The sequence below is a fragment of the Vipera ursinii genome, assembly GCF_947247035.1.
Source record: "Vipera ursinii genome assembly, chromosome: 5".
In the NCBI taxonomy this organism is placed as follows: domain Eukaryota; kingdom Metazoa; phylum Chordata; class Lepidosauria; order Squamata; family Viperidae; genus Vipera; species Vipera ursinii.
The window spans coordinates 8,298,687-8,318,189 of NC_139518.1; positions in this window are offsets into that span (position 1 = coordinate 8,298,687).

The following is a 19,503-nucleotide window of genomic DNA, read 5'->3' on the forward strand; positions in this document are numbered from 1 at the left end:
GTGCCTGTAATGCTTAAGGTGATTGATGTTTGGGACCTCCAACTAAAATCAGACTGTAACTGGTAATTCCAATATACAGCTGTCACCATGGAATTCAAAGAATGAGTTTTTCTTATTTATAGATTTCTATGTTTATATATCAGTTTTACACCATGTAGAACTTTTTTTAAAAAAACAGACATTTGAAGTCTTTGAACTGAGTTTGGGAAAGGATTTTGTGCTGAGAACTAACTCTTTGAAAATGATGACTCTCAAATTTCTCTTAAATGCCAAAAATTTCTGGGATATAACATTTTCTAGTTTGGGATAAGAAGGATGATGGGAAGAAGCAATCAGCAGGGCTGTAGTATATTTGCTAAGAACTGACTTTTGGAATTCATAGGATTTGCATATTAAGACATATAATCTAGGATTGCACTGCTCTCAAATATCAACTATGGACATGATCCCTATCTTAAAATGTCAATTTAAAATGCAAGAGAATCCCTGGATATATGATCTTCTGGGAAAATCTCTTTTCTGTCTTGCAAAGTTCTATTAAAGTTTATTATGAGATAAAGTACAAATAGAAACAAAAGTCAAGAGAGAAAGAGAGAGAAGGGAAGAGTGCAAAAAATAAGGAAAAGGGGGGGGGAAAGATAGTGAATTCTGATTTTTTTTAGTGCAACAGAGTACAAGAAAGTTACATCAACCTTTGGCTTTATATTTCTAATAATTATTTCTGACCAGTTCTATAACAACAAAGTCTATCTAGTTGTCTAATCCTAAAATCAACGTTTCTTTTTCTTTTTTTTTTCCATTTTGAGCACAAAGTCCAGAAATGGTTTCCATGTGGAAACTGAAGAATGTAAATTCTTCTCTTTAATTAAGATGGTCCGTTTGCCATCTCCAGATTTTACCATTTTCAAAAACGCTTTGAAGTGAAACCTGAGGAGAAAAGTGTTGTTGGAGGTGAGGCCTCCTGCAAACCTGACGGCCCATCTCAAAATGGAGCCCTCCTCTTGTTGTGAGATGGCCACTGGGATGGAGAATATGGGCTCAGGTAACAGCCACTTTGTTTATTTTTTTATTTTTTTTATTTTTTTATTTTTATTTATTATTTATTTATTTATTTATTTATTTATTTATTAATTAATAAAATTTCTAGAGCTTCCCATCTCACCAAAAGGGACTGTGGGCAGCACACAATAATTAAATTAAAAGGGAACAAAAATACCTATGTAAAAAAAAAATGCCACCCAAGTGAGGTCCTGTGATTTGCTATGCCTTCTCGCCTAGATCTCAGCCTTCCAATCTGAAATCCATGGAGAGGAGAAGGGAAGAGAAACAGATGTTTTTGTGGTGAGAAGGGACTCTGGGCTGATGACAAAGCAAGGAAACATAACTCTTATCTTCAGCTCCAGGCAGTCCCTTGACAGATCCTCGATTTATGGGGTTAAATACAGTATGTGTGAAAGAGAGAGAGAGACTGGACAGACATGCATTCCAATGTTATGGTGGCTCTTCGTCAGGCTGCGTTAATCTTGGGCTCTTAAGGATCTCTTGGGAGTCACCAATGGGCCCAAATTTTAGAAGTTGCACCAGATCAAGGGGATGAGCAAGCCATCCTAGGAAATTTGCTCCCCCTCATTCATGTATTTGTCTATCTATCTATCTATCTATCTATCTATCTATCTATCTATCTATCTATCTATCTATCATCTATCATCTATCTATCTATCTATCTATCTATCTATCTATCTATCTATCTATCATCTATTTATATCCAACCTTTATTATTTTTATAAATAACTCAAGGTGATGAATACCTAATATTCTTTCTTCCTCCAATTTTCTCCATAACAACAACCTTATGAGGTGAGCTGGGCTGAGAATGAGTGACTGGCTCACAGTCACCCAGCTGGCTGTCATGCCTAAGGCAGGACTAAACTCATGCTCTCCTGGTGATTGGCCTAAAATTACCCAGCCTGGGTTACTGGGCTATTAAAATTGTTTATACATGAATGAAAGAGGCAATCACTTTTTTTATATATTTCTCTTTTCTTTCTCTGCTGTATACTTATTTTTCTTTCCTTTCTATTGTTTGTCTATTGTTTTTACTTTTTGCACTTTCCCTTTTTCTTTGTTTTTGTTTGTATTAATTTGTATTGTTGTACATTGTAATCTTTAAATTATTATTTTAAAAAAGAAAGATACAGTAGAGCAAGGAGCACCTCCTTGTCCATCCATCTCATCAAGTTGCAAAACAAATGAATTCTTTAAACACCAGAGAAAGAAAACCCTATCGTGATCTCTCCGTTTTCTGGATGTAAATGAATCTGACAATAAAAGATTTTAATAACTTTCTCTGGGACAATATCTTAGATCTGCTGGTGTTCCTGGCGTTTCTGAAGAACAGTTTAATGCTGGGATGATGGGGAGGCCTGGAGAAAGAATAGACAGAATGAATGAATGAATGCATTGCAGAAGAATGTAAAAATTGGGGATGAGGAGAAGAAAGAAGAAGCAAAATACAGACTTCATTTAAGTTTCAGAGCAAGGGAAATGTGTATAAACAACAACAGAAACACCGTTCTTGCTACCTTCCACACAACAATATCCTCAGACCACTCTCCCCCACCACAATTTTTTTTAAACAAAGTGTCAGCCCCCCCACCCCCGGGAATACAATAAAACAAAAAATCAGACGCTTCTTCGTGAAATAAATTCCAACCAACATTCTTGCAGACATCTGCGAGAGGGGTTCAAAGACATTTGAAACCCTACAAATCAACACCCAGATTGAGAGAATAGCCTGATTTCAGGGGAAGTAAAGACTTTGTAAAGAAATGCTCTTTGACCTTTTGTTATGGATAATGTTAAGGACTTGTGAAATAGAGGTGGAGGGATGTTACTGCTGGAGAAAAGTATGCACACAGAGAACCTCAGCACCTTTCTGTCATAGTGGCAATGTAATGTAAAAAGACGCAACCCAAGGATGTCCATCAGCATCTCTCGGCCAGGAACCATTCAGCAATATGCACAAATAAATGGTACCCCAAGAGCATCAAAGGCAGATTTTGTTTGTTTGTTTATTTATCAGATTTTTATTCCACCTTTCTTATTTTGTAAGTAAGTCGAAGAGACAAACATACCTAATACTCTTTCCACCTCCTTTTTTTCCTTCAGTGAGTTGGGCTGACCAGTATAAAGTCTCTTCATGATTAATCCAAAGTCATCCAGCTGGCTTTCATGCCAAGGGCAGAACTAGAACTCATGGTCTCCTGTTGATTGGCCCTAAGTCACCCAATCAGCTTTCATGCCAAAGGAGTGACTAAAACTTGCAGTCTCCTGGTGATTGGCCCAAGGTCACCCAGCTGGCGTAAGGTTGCACTAGAATTCCCAGTCTCTTGGTTTCTAGGTCAACATCTTAACCACTACACCAAACTGGGTCTCTAAACATTTAAACATAAATGTGCCTCTCTCAAAATGTCTGCCATAAGGAGCCTGGCACATTTACTGAATGGCCATTATGGTGACAGTCAAAAACATGCATGTACTCAAAGACCAGTTGGTAAGTTTGTTCCCTACCCCCTCCTTGGTCTATTAACCTTTTCTTTTCTCTTTGGAGGAAAATAGAGACACATCCCAACAAAATATTACTGGTAGGATGCAACGAAACACTATTATTTTATTTATTAGGAATGCCAATTGGGTGTAGGGTCTAGAGACATTCTCGGAAACAGTGATGATATTATTGGTCTTGCAGCCTACTAATTTCCCATTTTATTTCATTTTTAATCAAAGGAATCTAACAAAGAATGAAATGAAATCAGGAAGACCGAGAGAATTATATGCAGGTACATTGGTTTCTGATGATATTAAATTTCTCCATGCAAAGCAAGTCATATTGTTGCGTGTTTGTAATATGCTGTTGCTTAGTTCATATTTCCCCTCTCCATCTATTTTCTGTGCACACAAGGGCCTGCTGAAAAGAAGATTGTGTTATAACTATATCAAGATCATGCTTGCTCAGTCTCTCACCCAATATGTGGGAAAATAGTTGTCCCTCAACAAAACACAATGGGGGAAAAAAATAAAGCTTTGCTGCAATTACTTCAAGATTATTCAAAGTGTCAGGTTATATTTTTACAAACAGGCAGAAATACGTCTCTGCTTCATCTAATAAAGGAATTGTTGTTGCCTTAAAAGAATAGTCTGGAAATGGGAGTGGATTAAAGCTTGATCCAGAGAAGTCAAAAGTGGTCCTGATGAAGAAGAAAGCAGGTTTTGAAACAAGAGTTTGATGTGCTTTGGGGTAGTTGTTGTTCAAAAATTCTGTTTCTTCATGACCTGAGGGACACCATTTTGCTTGAAAGGTCTGCCAGAAGCAGTGTCTAGGATTTCTTCTTGCTCATATTTGTATTATTGGTGATGGAATCTAGCTACCTTATCATCTCTCAGCCTTTGATTTTTTTTCCCCAAACATTTGAGTCTCTTCCAATAATTCTTGCCATCACATTATCTGTCAAAAATATTTAGGACTTATCATTATTATTAGTGCTTCCATTTCATCTCCTATTGAGTGAACTGTTCCTTGCTCTCCAAGGTGCCCTACGCAAACGTTAAGAACAGCCTTGAAAAATCAGACTCCCAATTTGGGGGTACTCCTATCGATTCTGTTATTTTGGGCGGGGGGAGGTTGTTCAAGAGGAATCTGTGATCAGGAATCACAGCATTGGAAAGCTGGATCTGGTAGGCAGGGCCACCCATTTCTTCAAATGAAAGTGACCCTCTTGAAAGATTTGAATCACATCTTCTAAAAAAACTCACAAAAGTTAATAATATACCATTTTTTCCCACTACTGAATAGGAAAATCATTAAATATCTACTTCAAGGTTAATCATGTTCAATTAGTTAGTCATCATTACCCTTAAATGTAAATGAAATTAATCCAAATTTTTCTTTAGCTCAGTCTTCTCCGTAACTTTTTGGAAGCAGCCTTCAGCTACACAAAGATTAAGTACTGGCCTTTGGCCCAGAAAAACTGTTTATCCCTTTTAGCATTCCAGATAAAATGGGACATATTATTTGTTGAAAGACAAAATCTATTAGTTATCCATCCATCCATCCATCCATCCATCCATCCATCCATCCATCCATCCAATGTATATCCTGCTGCAATCAAAATGGACTCTTCATCCTAATACTGATGTTAAATGATATTTCAAGGCTGGCCTGTGATGAGGTGGTGTGGTACATTCTACAGCAGCTCAAGCTTTTAGGTGATCTTCAAGGGCATCCCATTAAGTGAATTGCAGTAGTCCATTTAAGACATGACGTGGGTGGCAATACTCAGGGCCTCTGGTTCCAGGAATACCACAACTGGTGTAGCCACCAATGCTGGTCATGCATCCTACCGGCTGTTCCAGTAGGAGTCATGAATCTAGGAAGACCCCAGATTACAAATCTCTTTCTTTATGAATAATGTGATCTTGTCCAGAGTCAAAGAGAGAGAACCCCAGAATAGGGAGATTTCCAATTAGGAGTGCCATCCTGCAAATTCTCTTGGTTGTTATGGACGCAGCCTTTAATACATCTCTCCAGCACTATTGAAACAAACCTATCTCATTCAGAAGATGGTTCAGCACCAATTTACCCTATCTTGTTTCACCTATGACTTCACAGAAAAAAAGTATTTTTGATGCCTTTACTTCTTTCTTTATATCATGCTGCTTGCCCTGACACAAGAAGGTCTTAAATATAGAACATAGCAGCACAGAGCTAAAAGGGACCCTGAAGTATTGTAATCCATCCCTCTTCCCAAGGCAGGACACCTTATACCATCCCAGACAAATGGATGTCTGGAATCATCTCTTCTCTTGAGGACATCCAGTATTGGGGAACCCACAATTCCAGGAGGTGAGCTATTGGTCTAGAGCAGGGGTAGGCAACCTTGGCTCTTTTATGACTCATGGACTTCAACTCCCAGAATTCCTGAGCCAGCTATGCCGGCTCAGGATTTCTGGGAATTGAAGTCCATGAGTCATAAAAGACCCAAGGTTGCCTACCCCTGGTCTAGAGCCAATTGTCATTAATCAGCCTTTCCACTGACTTGAATATTCATTGTGCATCATATGAACATGTGATATGAACATGTGATATGAACATATGAAGAACGGTTACAGGAATTTGGTATAGCCAGTCTAGAGAAAAGAAGGACTAGGGGTGACATGATAGCAGTATTGCAGTATTTGAGAGGCTGCCACAAAAAGTGGGGGTCAACTTATTCTCCAAAGCCCCAGAAGGCAGGACAAGAAATAATGGATGGAAACTAATCAAGGAGAGAAGCAACCTGGAATTATGGAGAAACTTCCTAACAGTGAGGACAATTAACCAGTGGAACAGCTTGTCTCCAGAAGTTGTGGGTGCTCCATCACTGGAGGTTTTTAAGAAGAGACTGGACAGCCGCTTGTCTGAAATGGTATATAGGGTCTCCTGCTGATTGATTGATTGATTGATTGATCAGAGCATTTGCAAGATAACTCCTGGACTGCATGTGTCTCAAACTCAAAGGATACTTACATTTTGTCCTCTTTATAAGCTTCTAGCGGGCCTTTGCCAAGGAAGGGAAGGAAATGCAGATGAAAACAATGCAATAAAAAAGCACTAAGCTAAACAACAATCAACAATCACTCCGTCCCACCCCACAAATAATTTTAAGAAACCTCTAAAGCAACTCAAAATTTCCACTTTGCTGAAATACTGCCTCAAGACACACGCAAAACAAAGGCACCAGGGACAAATATACTCAGAGAACTGAGGGGGGTCTCCTTCCCAGATCTGAGCTACAAAACTAGGACATGTAAACAAAACTCAAAGGCAAATGGAAAAGAGGGAAAAAAAACCTGGGATGGTTGAAGTTCCCACAAAAGTATAAAAGGCTGGAACGAGCCTTTTCACGATTACTGGAACAACAGGTCATAAAAGTTCTGGGGTGATGAGAGGTATGGAATAAATACCTCAGTTCTTGGCATCTCGTGTTGGGATCCAATGAAAGGAATCTCATCTGAGCTTTGCAGGGCAGTTTTTTCTCCCAAGATCACTTCGCTAAAAAGAAACGGAACAGAGACATAGAACAAAGATAAGATCTTATTTGTCCTGAAGAATTAGACCTGAAGAATTGACCCCAAAGGCTGGAGTGCATTATCTTTCCCCCGGACCCATCAATGATTCTCTTTAAGCCTTCTCTCCCTTCCGCTTCTCCTTTCTTTAACTGAAAGGGGACAGGTTCAGAAGGCATACAGGTAGTCCTCAGCTTACAACCATTCATTTAGTGACCATTAAAAAACGGAATGGAAAAAAAGTAAGTTAGGACCATTTTTCTCACATACAACCATTGCAACATCCTCATGGTCACGTGGTCAAAGTTTGGGTGCTTGGCAACTGGGAAGTATTTATGACTGTTGCAGTGTCCCAGGGTCATGGGAACCATCTTTTCTGCCCTTCTGACAAGCAAAGCCAATGGGGAAGCCAGATTCACTTAACAAACGTGTTTTAACTTAACAACTCCATTCCATTCCATTCCATTCCATTCCATTCGATTCCATTCGATTCCATTCCATTCTATTCTATTCTATTCTATTCTATTCTATTCTATTCTATTCTATTCTATTCTATTCTATTCTATTCTATTCTATTCTATTCTATTCTATTCTATTCTATTCCATTCTATTCTATTCTATTCTATTCTATTCTACTGTATTCTATTCTATTCTGCAGTTGTAGTGAGAAAATCTCCTCCTCTTCCTCCTCCATCATTAACATGCCTATGGCATTTCAAGGAAATACTGGAGAGGAACGATGCAAATTAAATAAAAGTGCAGACAAACTCTAAATACTGCAGATTCAGGAAGAATGAGATACGGAGCAGAGCAAATATGAGGGCCAACCGCTGTGTTTGTTAGCACAAAGCTTCCACACTTTACAGAATCCCTGTTGTGGAAGTATCAAATGCAACGCTTTGATTCCCTTTGCGGCGGCCTCCACACAAGCACACATTAGTTGCCTGGATTAGTGGTGTTAATGTCCCCTTAATGCTTCCACAAACATTGCAGGAATGAAGCACCTCCTGTTTTTCTCCCACTGGTATATAACATTGGACGCAACTCATCGCGATCAGCCTAAAAGATTATTTATTTTTGTCCTGAGCATTATTCATCCTCCCTGCACATACTCAAGGACACAATTTTTTTTTCAAATTTACAGGGGGGAAAAAAAAGCAACAAACCCCGCTTTGGGAGTTCAGCTCTCGTTCACCTGAGCGTGGAGTCCCAGATGCAACTACGGAAGAAAGTTCAGCCTTGCAAGGCAGGCAGGAGTCTGTAAGAAGCTCAGGATTCACACGTCTCCTCCATCTTTTGGAAAGAACAAAAGTGCAGTGGAATTATCAAGAGACTTGGTGCACCTGCTTTTCCAGCCGTTTTCGGCACTCGCTGCTTGCCATTTATCAACCCTGCCCAGATATCCCTGCACACCAGCTGGAACACTCAACAAGTCAACCAGGCCAACATGTGTGCGCAGGGACTCGCAGACACTGAGGGCTGGATTCTGACCTCCCAGTGTTATATGGGATGTGGGACTCTGCAAGAGCACCCCCTACTGGAACAAGAACTCATCAAATTTCCAATAAAGGAGAATGTTTGTGGCTCAGGGTTGACATGAGGGTTCCTTAGAATACAGAATAAAAGGGTTGGAAGGGACCTTGGCGGTCTCCCCTGCTCAAGCAGGACACTTTGTATACCAAGGGTGTCAAACTCACCGTGTCACGTGACCTGTTGTGGTGCATCACAACTTTTTTTGCATTGCCGGAGCTGGGGCGGGCACGGCCTCCGTATGATGCAACCAGCCTGCAGGCCGACACTTTGACACCCCTGCTTTATACCATTTCAGATAAACGGTAGTTCAGTCTCTTTTTGAGACCCTCCAGTGATGGAGCACCCACAACCTCTGAAGGCAAGCTGTTCCATTGGTCGATTGCTCTCACCATTGGGAAATTTCTCCTTAGTTCTAGGTTTCTTCTCCCCTTGATTAGTTCCCATTCATTGTTTCTCATCTTGCCTTTTTGTGCTTTGGAAAATAGTTTGACTCCCCTCGTCTTTGTAGGAGGCCCTCAAATATTGGAACACTGCTGTCACGTCTCCCCCAGTCTTTCTGTTCATTAGGCTAGACCCCGGGGTAGGCAACCTTGGCTCTTTTATGACTCGTGGACTTCAACTCCCAGAGTTCCTGAGCCATGGTGGCTCAGGAATTCTGGGAGTTGAAGTCCACGAGTCATAAAAGAGCCAAGGTTGCCTACCCCTGGGCTAGACATACCCAATTCCTGTAACTGTTCTTCATATGTTTTAACCTCCACTCCTCTAATAATTCTTTTTGCTCTTTTCTGCACTCTTTTCTTATTGCTCTCTGAACTTGGTTGTTTTCTTGCAGACGTTTCATTACCCAAACTAGCCAACAACATCAGTTTTAGTGCTACACTGATGACGTTACGTAGTTTGGGTAATGAAACGTCTGCAAGAAAACAACCAAGCTCGGTGAGCATCAAGGACGCCTCATCAGACTTCCCCAAAACCTTCTTCTGATTCTTTTCAATTCATCCAGAGTTTGCTTCGTGCAGTTTTACTAAGCAAAATTTACATATTGAGAAAGTCTAATCTACTTGACGTAGAGCAAATTTTTGATAGTAGGGATGGGAAATAGGAAAAGTGATCCATGCAAGCATATATACTAGATATGTATTTATTTATTTATTCAAAACATTTAGATAGCTACCCTTGGTGGCTATCTAATGTGCGCACATTTATATATGTGTATTTCACAGGGAATAGAAATATGTTTTTAATATTTATGTATTATTTCCTTCGGTATCATGGATTCTAGCATTTACGTATAAACTAGAAATGATTCCTTTCTGTGTTGTTTTTCCCTAATTCTCTTCCAATTTTTTGGTTGAATCAGTTCTTGGCTTGCTCATGAGTTTATTTCCTGATTTACATTTATAGCATGACTTTGTTGGGGAGGCAAAATGGGAAGATGACTCTATGTCGCTCTGAGTTTCCCAGAAGAAGTGAAGAAAATGTATGTAATTCACAATAAATAAAACATGAAGAACATCATATTATCAGCATCAGGTCACAAAAGCCATCAGGGTAAAAATTTAACTTACTTCTCCAAGCTTAAGTTCATTTCACCCAGTTCCTGGGTGGATTTACCATATTTTAATGCCCATACAAAAATTCATACATATTTCCATTATCATTTTTTTCCCTACAATACACATTGTATATGTATTTTCTCCACATGGTTACATGTAAGCAAACAATTTCCCCCAATATAATTTATGCTATTTCCACTAAAAATGCATTTTTCTGTACATCCATACCCACATAGACACACGGATATACATGTACAGTTTTTACCCTATCCACTGATTTTGGAATTTCAGATTAGGTAATCTTACATTCATATGCAGTTTTACATCCCTATGCAAATCAAAGATCACTCTTGTGCACCCCTTACATCATGGGTTCTGATTGAAAATTACCTTCCAGAATAAAGTAAAGCCGGTTTCAATCAATTTAAATCAGCTCTTTGAAAACTTGCATAGATCTCTGGAGCAATTTTGGCTTGATACAGGAGCCATCATATTCTCCCAGATGGTTTTCTAAACCTCCCAGTTTAGTCTACAGGCCCGGGATGTTCTGATAGTTTCCTACTGAAATATTAACCAGATCTAAAGTTTGTCTTTCTAAAAGATAACTAATCTGCAAAAATTAGTAAGTGAAGAATTCAAATGTTTGGACAGGCCAAGAGAAGGCAGAGGTCATTCCATTCCTCCTACAGGTAGTCCTCAACTTACGACCACAATTGTTGTGCTAGGTTTGCCACCAACCATATTGTGAAGTATGCAGACGATACAATAGTAAGGTAAAGGTAAAGGTTCCCCCGCACATGCGTGCTAGTCATTTCCGACTCTAGGGGCCGGTGCTCATCTCCGTTTCCAAGCCGAAGAGCCAGCGCTTGTCCGAGGACGTCTCCGTGGTCATGTGGCCGGCATGACTAGACGCCAAAGGCGCACGGAACGCTGTTACCTTCCCACCGTAGTGGTCCCTATTTTTCTACTTGCATTTTTACGTGCTTTCGAACTGCTAGGTTGGCAGAAGCTGGGACGAGTAACAGGCGCTCACTCTGTTACGCGGCACTCGGGATTCGACCCGCCAAACTGCCGACCTTTTGATCGACAAGCTCAGTGTCAAGATGACAATGAGGGTGCTTGCCACAAAGAGGTAGAGGGTTTAGTGAAATGGTGTAATAAAAACAGCCTAGTTTTAAACATTGGAAAAACCAAAGAGATTATTGTTGATTTCAGAAAAGGCAGGCACAGCCACACTTCTCTGGGTATTTATGATTCACCTGTGGAGATGGTTAGCCGCATCAAATTTCTGGGTGTTCAGCTAACAAGTAGGCTGATTTGGTCGCTCAACCGCGAGACACTGGTGAAGCGGGCACAGCAGCGCCTGCATTTGCTGCTTCACATGAGAAAAGTACATCTCCTGTCCTTACCACTTTCTTTAGAGCAGGGGTGTCAAACTCAATTTCATTGAGGGCCGCATCAGCATTGCAGTTGCCCTCAAGGGGCCGGGTGGGTGTGGCCTACTGGGTGGGTGTGGCTAGAGTACATATGGCCTACTGGGTGGGCGTGGCCAGCTCTACATCGTTCACATCAAGGCTGCCTATGGGGGGGCCCGGGCAGGAGTGGGACAGATCTGAGGGTCTCTGGCAGAAGGAGGGTCTCTGGACCAGGGCCAAGGCAGTGGGGGCCGTTCCCTCACTGTTTCCAGGATGGCTTCGCGGGCCACATGAAACCACTTCGCGGGCCAGATTCGGCCCCCGGGCCTTGTGTTTGACATGTCTGCTTTAGAGCGACAATCTGTCTTATGGCATTACTGTCTGGTTTGCTTCAGACAGGAAGGCGGTGCAGAGAGTGGTGAGGATGGCAGAAAAGATTATGGGCAGTTCTCTCCCTTCCCTCCAGGACATGGCACATAAATGTTGCTTGAGCAGGGTCCGCAAGACTGTCTGGGATGCTACACAACCTCTTCATGACCTGTTTTTCTTGTTCCCTTCTGGGAGGAGGGGGCTCCGTGGCATCCGAAGCAGAACATCCAGATTCAGTCACAGTTTTGTTCCATATAGCATCAACCTTGTGAACATTCAAGCTTCTTTTTCTTGCTATGTATTCAAGATGGAAAGTGATTAATATTTATATGTATTTATATGTAAGGGTGTCGGTATATACATATGTATGTATATAGCACATGTATATATATGTTATGTATGCATACACTTTTTGAGAGCAGGCAACAGAATTTCCTTTTTAATGTGTTCCAGTGTGACCACAGTAAAAAATGACAATAAAAGTTATCATCTTAATCAAGCCCAAAATGTCTGTTGTTAAATGAAACATTTGTTGTGTGAATTTTGCCCCATTTTACGACCTTTCTTGCCTCATTTGTTAAGTGCATCGCTGCAGATGATAAGTTAGTAACCCAGTTTGTAAGTGAATCTGGCTTCCCCATTGACTTTGCTTGTCAGAAAGTCACAAAAGATGACTTTCATGACCCTGAGACACTGCAACCCACTATAAATAATGATCCTATTGCCAAGCATCCGAATTCTGATCACATGATCATGTGGATGCTGCCAAGGTCATAACTGTGAAACACCATCATAAGTCACATTTTCCAGTGCTGTTGTAACTTTGAACGGTCACTAAATGAATTGTTTTAAGTTGAGGACTACCTGTACTTATTCGAAAGATAGGAACTGAAACAGTTTTGATCTTTAGAGCCAAGCTAGACACAAAATGAATTGCATATCTACAGTTGTTATGGACATTTTTGTTACAGGTAGTCCTTAAGTTATGACTGTAACAGAGTTTGCCTATCACAGTCCTAACTTGTGATGGTCATATAGCAGATCTGCCATGTGATGAACCCAGTTTTGTGACCTCTATTGCAGATACTCCTGAATGTATAGGAGGATATGTGAATGTGTGGCGAAAACTTCTCAGAAGACACTCTCTCTGGTTTTGGGGAGAGTAGGGTTCTAAAGATGTTGTTGTTAGTTGCGAAGTCGTGACCAACTCATCGCGACCCCATGGACAATGTTCCTCCAGTCCTTCCTGTCCTCTACCATCTTCTGGAGTCGATTTAGGCTCATACCTACCGCTTCAGTGACTCCATCCAGCCACCTCATTCTCTGTCGTCCCCTTCTTCTCTTGCCCTCAATCTTTCCCAGCATTAGGCTCTTCTCCAGTGAGTCCTTCCTTCTCATTAGGTGGCCAAAGTATTTGAGTTTCAACTTCAGGATCTGGCCTTCTAAAGAGCAGTCAGGGTTGATCTCCTCTAAGGCTGACCAGTTAGATCGCCTTGCTGTCCAAGGGACTCGCAGGAGTCTTCTCCAGCACCATAGTTCAAAGGCCTCAATTCTTTGGCGCTCGGCCTTTCTTATGGTCCAACTTTCACAGCCATACATTGCAACTGGGACGACCATAGCCTTGACTATACACACTTTTGTTGGCAGGGTGATGTCTCTGCTTTTTAGTATGCTGTGTAGATTTGCCATGGCTTTCCTCCCCAGGAGAAAGATTCTAAAGACACTTGTATCTTTATTGTAAGGTTGCATTAACAGGATTTTGTAAGGCCAAAAGTATTCTTCCCCTCCCTTATTTTGCTTCTTGTCTGGCCTACCTTGAGGGGATAACAGGAGCTACTGACTGTCCACACATCTGCCAGGCATGAAGGCCCAGGTGTCAATCTTAAAAGGGAGCATGGCTGTAGCTATTTTTCCTATTCATTTCTGGTTGACACATACCGTAGAAAGGAGGGGTGGGGTTTGCCAGGACACCAGGTCCACATGTGAAGTTTCAATTTAACTGATTGAACCTACACACAGGAATCTTCTCAACTAAGGATCAGCACCTGCTTAGATTGAGATAAGAATCAACGGTAGTCAAGGGAGGTTGGACTTAGCTTGCTTGTGGCTACGTAGGGATTCTAGGCTGATCCCTCTTTTCACTCCGTCCCCAGATTTTGCCACTCCTTCTCCCACATCCAGATTCATTCACAGTTTTGCTCCATGCAGTATTAACCTTCTGGACTCTCAAGGTTTCTCCTTTTGCTGGACAGTGATTAACATTTATATGTATTTATATGTAAGGGTGTAGGCACATACATATGTTGAATACAGCACATTCATACGCATGTTGTGTATGTGTACACTTTTGAGAGCAAGCAGCAGAATTTCATTTTCAATGTGTGCCAGTGTGCCCACAGTAAAAAAAATTAACAGTAAGCCTTGCCTTTGCCTTTGCCTTTGCCTTTGCCTTTGCCTTGCCTCTAAATGTACAAACAAAACCACAGACTTATTCCACAAAGGAAAAATAGCACTGAAAGGATCCAATCAACCAATTTCAATTCTCACTAATTCGGGTAGCCCCATGACAATATTGGGGGTTTGGACATGGAAGTTGACTAGTCTCTCACTGGGAATGAAATTCAGTAGATGGTTATAAGTTAGCTCTCTCTCTCCCTCTCCCTCCGTCTCTCTCTTTTTCTCTCTCTCCCTGTCCCTCCCTCCCTCTTTCTCCCCCCCACCTGCTCTCTTTCCCTTGCTATGAATATCAATTGAATGTGAATCCAAAGATGCTTTGTACACCAAGAAGACTTGCTACCAAATTGATTCCTCTTATCTCAACAACAGCTGGTGAAGTTGTAGTCTCTCCCGAGGTATAAAACACCCACCTTCTCTGCAGGAAGGCTGCTAACAAAGGAAGTCATTTCTGTCTTTATGTAAGGTCATGTCTTTGTGCACCGTGTATATGTGGGATATTGCTTGGTTTGTGAGCTTTTGTATGTCCAGTACCTCTGAGTGCCACAGGTATGTCCAAGGTAAGCAAATACATCTTGTGCCCTTAATATATTTTCCCAGAAGATGGAATAACTTAGTTAACAGACTATTTAATTCCTAGGGGAGCACCTGTAACTATTAGAAATTGATTTTATGAGCCCGTTACACAAACATTACTCTTTATGGTCTGAAGCCCATTGAAATTCTTCCTGTTCTCTCGCAAACAGATGGTGCTTGGGTTTTTTTTTTTTGTTTTTTTTTACCTCCACACCGACTCATATTCATAAATAACAGCCTCCAATCTCTCTTGTGAGACAGAAACAATTATAATTAGAACATTGCATATCAGCCGTATTTCTCCCCACACATTTTCCATTCAAAGGCATGTATATGCACACTTACAGATATGCATAATATCAATTGTTGATCCGTGTGGGAGTCTCCTGCAAAATGAGGGAAGTTCTCTTTCGTGAGCCTTTTTCTCTGCGTGTGGGTGAGAATCTGCATCTGGGTGTTTCTGTGGGTGATAAAATCATCCTGGAACAAGTGTTTGTGAAATGTGAAATATGTTTATTATCATTAGACACTTAAGGAAGGGGGAAGAAGGAGAAGAATCTCACATAATTGACTTGGAATCCAGGCAGAATTAACACCACCATACTTGCCCAGGAATCCCAAAAGTACTTTTCCAAAACACAACTGGACTTTCTTGCTTTGTTCTCTGAAAACAGTTTGATTCTCATCCAAGAAGCTTCTTCAGCTCCTGGATGAGAAGTGAATGTTTGTAAAGGAAAAAAAAACAACAAAGTCCAGTTGCCTTTTGGAAAAGCACCTTTGGGACAACCATGATCTGAATGATTGAGAATTTCCATAGACATTTCCCCAGGAGATCAATTGAGGAACTATCTCAGATGATGGAACAGGAAACTCAGGTTTCCTCTCTGAGTGACAGTAGCCTCTTGGAGGATCTTCTGAGATTTCACCGGAAATCCTTTGCTAAACTGGGCTTTTGGTACCCAAAGTGAACCAACTGGACACAACTCAGTGAGAAGAGGAAGAAGGAAATTTGGTTGGTTGGACTGAGTGTGGGGAGGAGAGAGAAGGAAGGGCAATAGGGTATGTCTAGTTTAATGAAAAGAAGGATGAGGGGTGACACAATAACAATGTTCCAATATTTGAGGGGCTGCCACAAAAGAAGGGGTGGGTCAACCTATTCTCCAAAGCATCGAAAGGCAGGCCAAGACGCAATGGATGGAAACTAATCAAGGAAAGAAGCAACCTAGAACTAAGGAGAAATTTCCTGACACTTAGAACAATTAATCAGTGTAATAGCTCCCCTTCAGAAGTTGTGGGTGCTCCACAACTTTTTAAGAAGGCATCAAACAGCCACTTGTCTGAATGGTGTAGGGTACAGGGCAGGGGTCTTCAAACTTGGCCCTTTTATGACTTGTGGTCTTCAACTCCCAGAATTCCTCAGCCAGTGTGCCAAGGGCCAAGTTTGAAGACCCCTGGTGTAGGGTTTCCTGCTTGAGCAGCGGGTTGGACTAGAAGACCTCCAAGATCCCTTCCGTTATTCTGTTATCAGCCCTCAGCATCAAAAGGATGATCAGAAAATGCTGCTTTCCTCCACTCAGACAATTGCTTGGCCTTAATTTAGGGAATGTAGGGCCATAATTTAGCCTTCAGATCTCTCAAAAAATTGTGGATCTGCTGGTTCAAGTAAGTTTCCACCCTAACACTGAATTTTCATGCAAGGTAAGAACCGCAAAACATTTCTCCTAACACAAAGAACTTTTCCCCCCCCCCCCTGTTGCTCCCAACCTCACATTTCTGTTCAGTTCTAGCATCTCTTTTAATGGTTTTCTGCTGGTCTCATTTGTCCCTGTCCATTCAGCTTTTTTTCTTATTCTTTTCTTCTTAAGAACCAGCCTCGGTGCAATGTTTATCACCCAAGCAGGCCCAAGATATGACTTGGGACTTCACAACTAAAAACTAGCTATCACTTCGGATTATGTCAAATGCAACCTTTTTTGACAGAGGCAATTTACACATTACACTACCAGGCTTCAGCAGACCGAACAGCAGAGATGCCTTCAAAGGATCCTTCCATAGCAAGACATCTAAAGAATTTTGCAGGAAACTGAAAGAAAAAAAAAGTCTCAATGAGATTGACAACAATGTCACATTGCTGCTCACGTGTCTCCGTGATTTATGACAGGGGTGAATGATTAACTCTCTTCCCACCAGTCAGAATTAGCAAACATACATATATGGAAGAAAACCATAGCAGGTCTGAGCTACAAGAGCAGCCTGAGAAATTGACATTATAAAGCATTTATAAAGCATTTATGTTTATCTCAAAGCTCATTAATCCTGTTCTTCTCCTGTTTTTTTTTTCCTTTTTGCCACTGTTGCTGAATCACTTGTGCTTTCCAAGATTATAAATAAGGTCAAATCCAAGAATGAAGAACATCAGGCTACAGATGTTTTGCTGCCCGTTTCTAGACATACAGGAAACAGCTGGGCTCAGATGCAGAGGGCAAATTACTGGGTAGAAATGATAGGAGTGAGAAACTAAGTTAAATGATGCCATTTTGCTCAATAATCTGGAGGAGGTTTGGCTGTTGTTAATCAATGCGTATTTAATCGTTGTGGGTGGAGAGAGGGAATGGAGACATTACAATGCAAATATATTCGGCTTTATAACGCTAGCATATCTGGGTTATAAAAATCTGAGTCATGAGATGCAACAGAGTCCTAATGATTGTCTAGATTTTTGCAGTCCAAATATATTAGCTGTACAAGAGGCCCCTGATTAAGTTCTTAGTTAAGTTTTTTGTGGGGTTAGGGAGGGGGGAGGGAGAAGACTATGGTTGCGCGGGAAAGGCACGCCTTCCAGCCACCATAACGCATGCCAGGCCCACGGCCGTTCGCGATGGCGTACAACGAGGACCAGTCGCCGATAACACCCAGTGGCGTACTGACAAACGTCCCATCCCTAGGATGGTGGGGAATGGCAGAAGGTGCACAGACAGAGGGCCGTATCGTCACCGGGAGTGTCATCTCCGCCCTGTACAGGCGGTGAGACGCTCCGACCCTCTGTTCTCCCCCGGAGGACCCGGGAGCAAAGGTGCGCACCCTCCCATGCTAAGGCTGGTCTACCTGAATGCAAGGTCCGCAGCTAACAAAGCTCACCTCATTCGTGACCTAGTGGAGAGTGAGCATGCGGACCTGGCCTGCATCACGGAAACCTGGCTGGGCCCAGAGGGGGGTGTTCCTCTGGTTGACCTCTGCCCGCCAGGTTTCCAGGTACTGCACCAGCCCCGGGCTCATGGGAGGGGCGGGGGAGTGGCAGTTATCATCAGGGAATCCCTTAGCCCGCGAGAGACCACCGTCCCTCAGATGGTCGGGTGTGAGTCTCTCCTACTGAGATTCGGCCCAGGGGCGCAGTTGGGTCTGCTGCTGGCGTACCTACCACCTAATCGTGCAGCGGCGGCCCTACCCGAGCTACTCGATGTCCTCTCAGGGTTGGTGGTTGAATTCCCAAGACTCATGGTCTTGGGCGACTTTAATCTACCGTCCCTGGGAGGATCGTCCGAACTGGCTCGGGAGTTCATGGCTTCCATGACGGCCATGGACCTGTTGCAAATAATTTCTGGGCCGACTCATGAGAGAGGCCACAACCCAGACTTGATGTTCTTGTCTGGACGGTGGCGTGATGATGTCGGTGGGGGTGCCACAACTATTACGCCCCTGTCATGGACCGATCACCACCTCCTGCGGCTAGACTTCCCCCTTGCCACCCCCCACCGTGGGTGCACGGTGCCAGTCAGATGGTACCGCCCTAGGCGCCTAATGGACCCTGATAAGTTCCAGGCAGCGCTTAGGGACTCGCATGCACCCCCTGCTCACAGCTCGGCGGAAGCCTTAGTGGAAGCCTGGGATAAGGCAGCCACGGAGGCTCTGGACCGAGTTGTACCCTTGCGGCCTCTGACCCGGCGCAGATCCCAGCGAGCCCCATGGTTCACCGAGGAGCTCCGGGAGATGAAGCGTCGGAGACGGGGCCTAGAGAGCCGTTGGAGGTCCAGTCGATCCGAATCCGACCGATTGCGACTAAGAATCCTCACCAGGTCTTATCTCGCTGCGATAAGGGTGGCAAAATCCAACTACTTTTCCACCCTCATCGCGTCCGCAGATAATCGCCCGGCTGCCTTGTTCAGGGTGACTCGCTCCCTATTAAACCAAGAGGTGAGGGGGGAACCCTTGCAGGGTCGAGCCGAGGAATTTGGTCAATATCTGCTGGATAAAATCGCTCGGATTCGAACTGGTCTGGACTCCAACTGGGCTGAGATGGAAGAACAAGACATGGACAGTCTTGTCGACGTCATCTGGGAAGAATTTGATCCTGTAACTCCTAAGGAAGTGGACAGGATTATGAGAAGGTTGAGCTCCTCCACATGCTTACTGGACCCGTGCCCTTCCTGGCTGGCCTATGCAGCTTGAGAGGCGACACGAGGCTGGTTCCTAGCGGTCATCTCTGCTTCTCTGAGTGA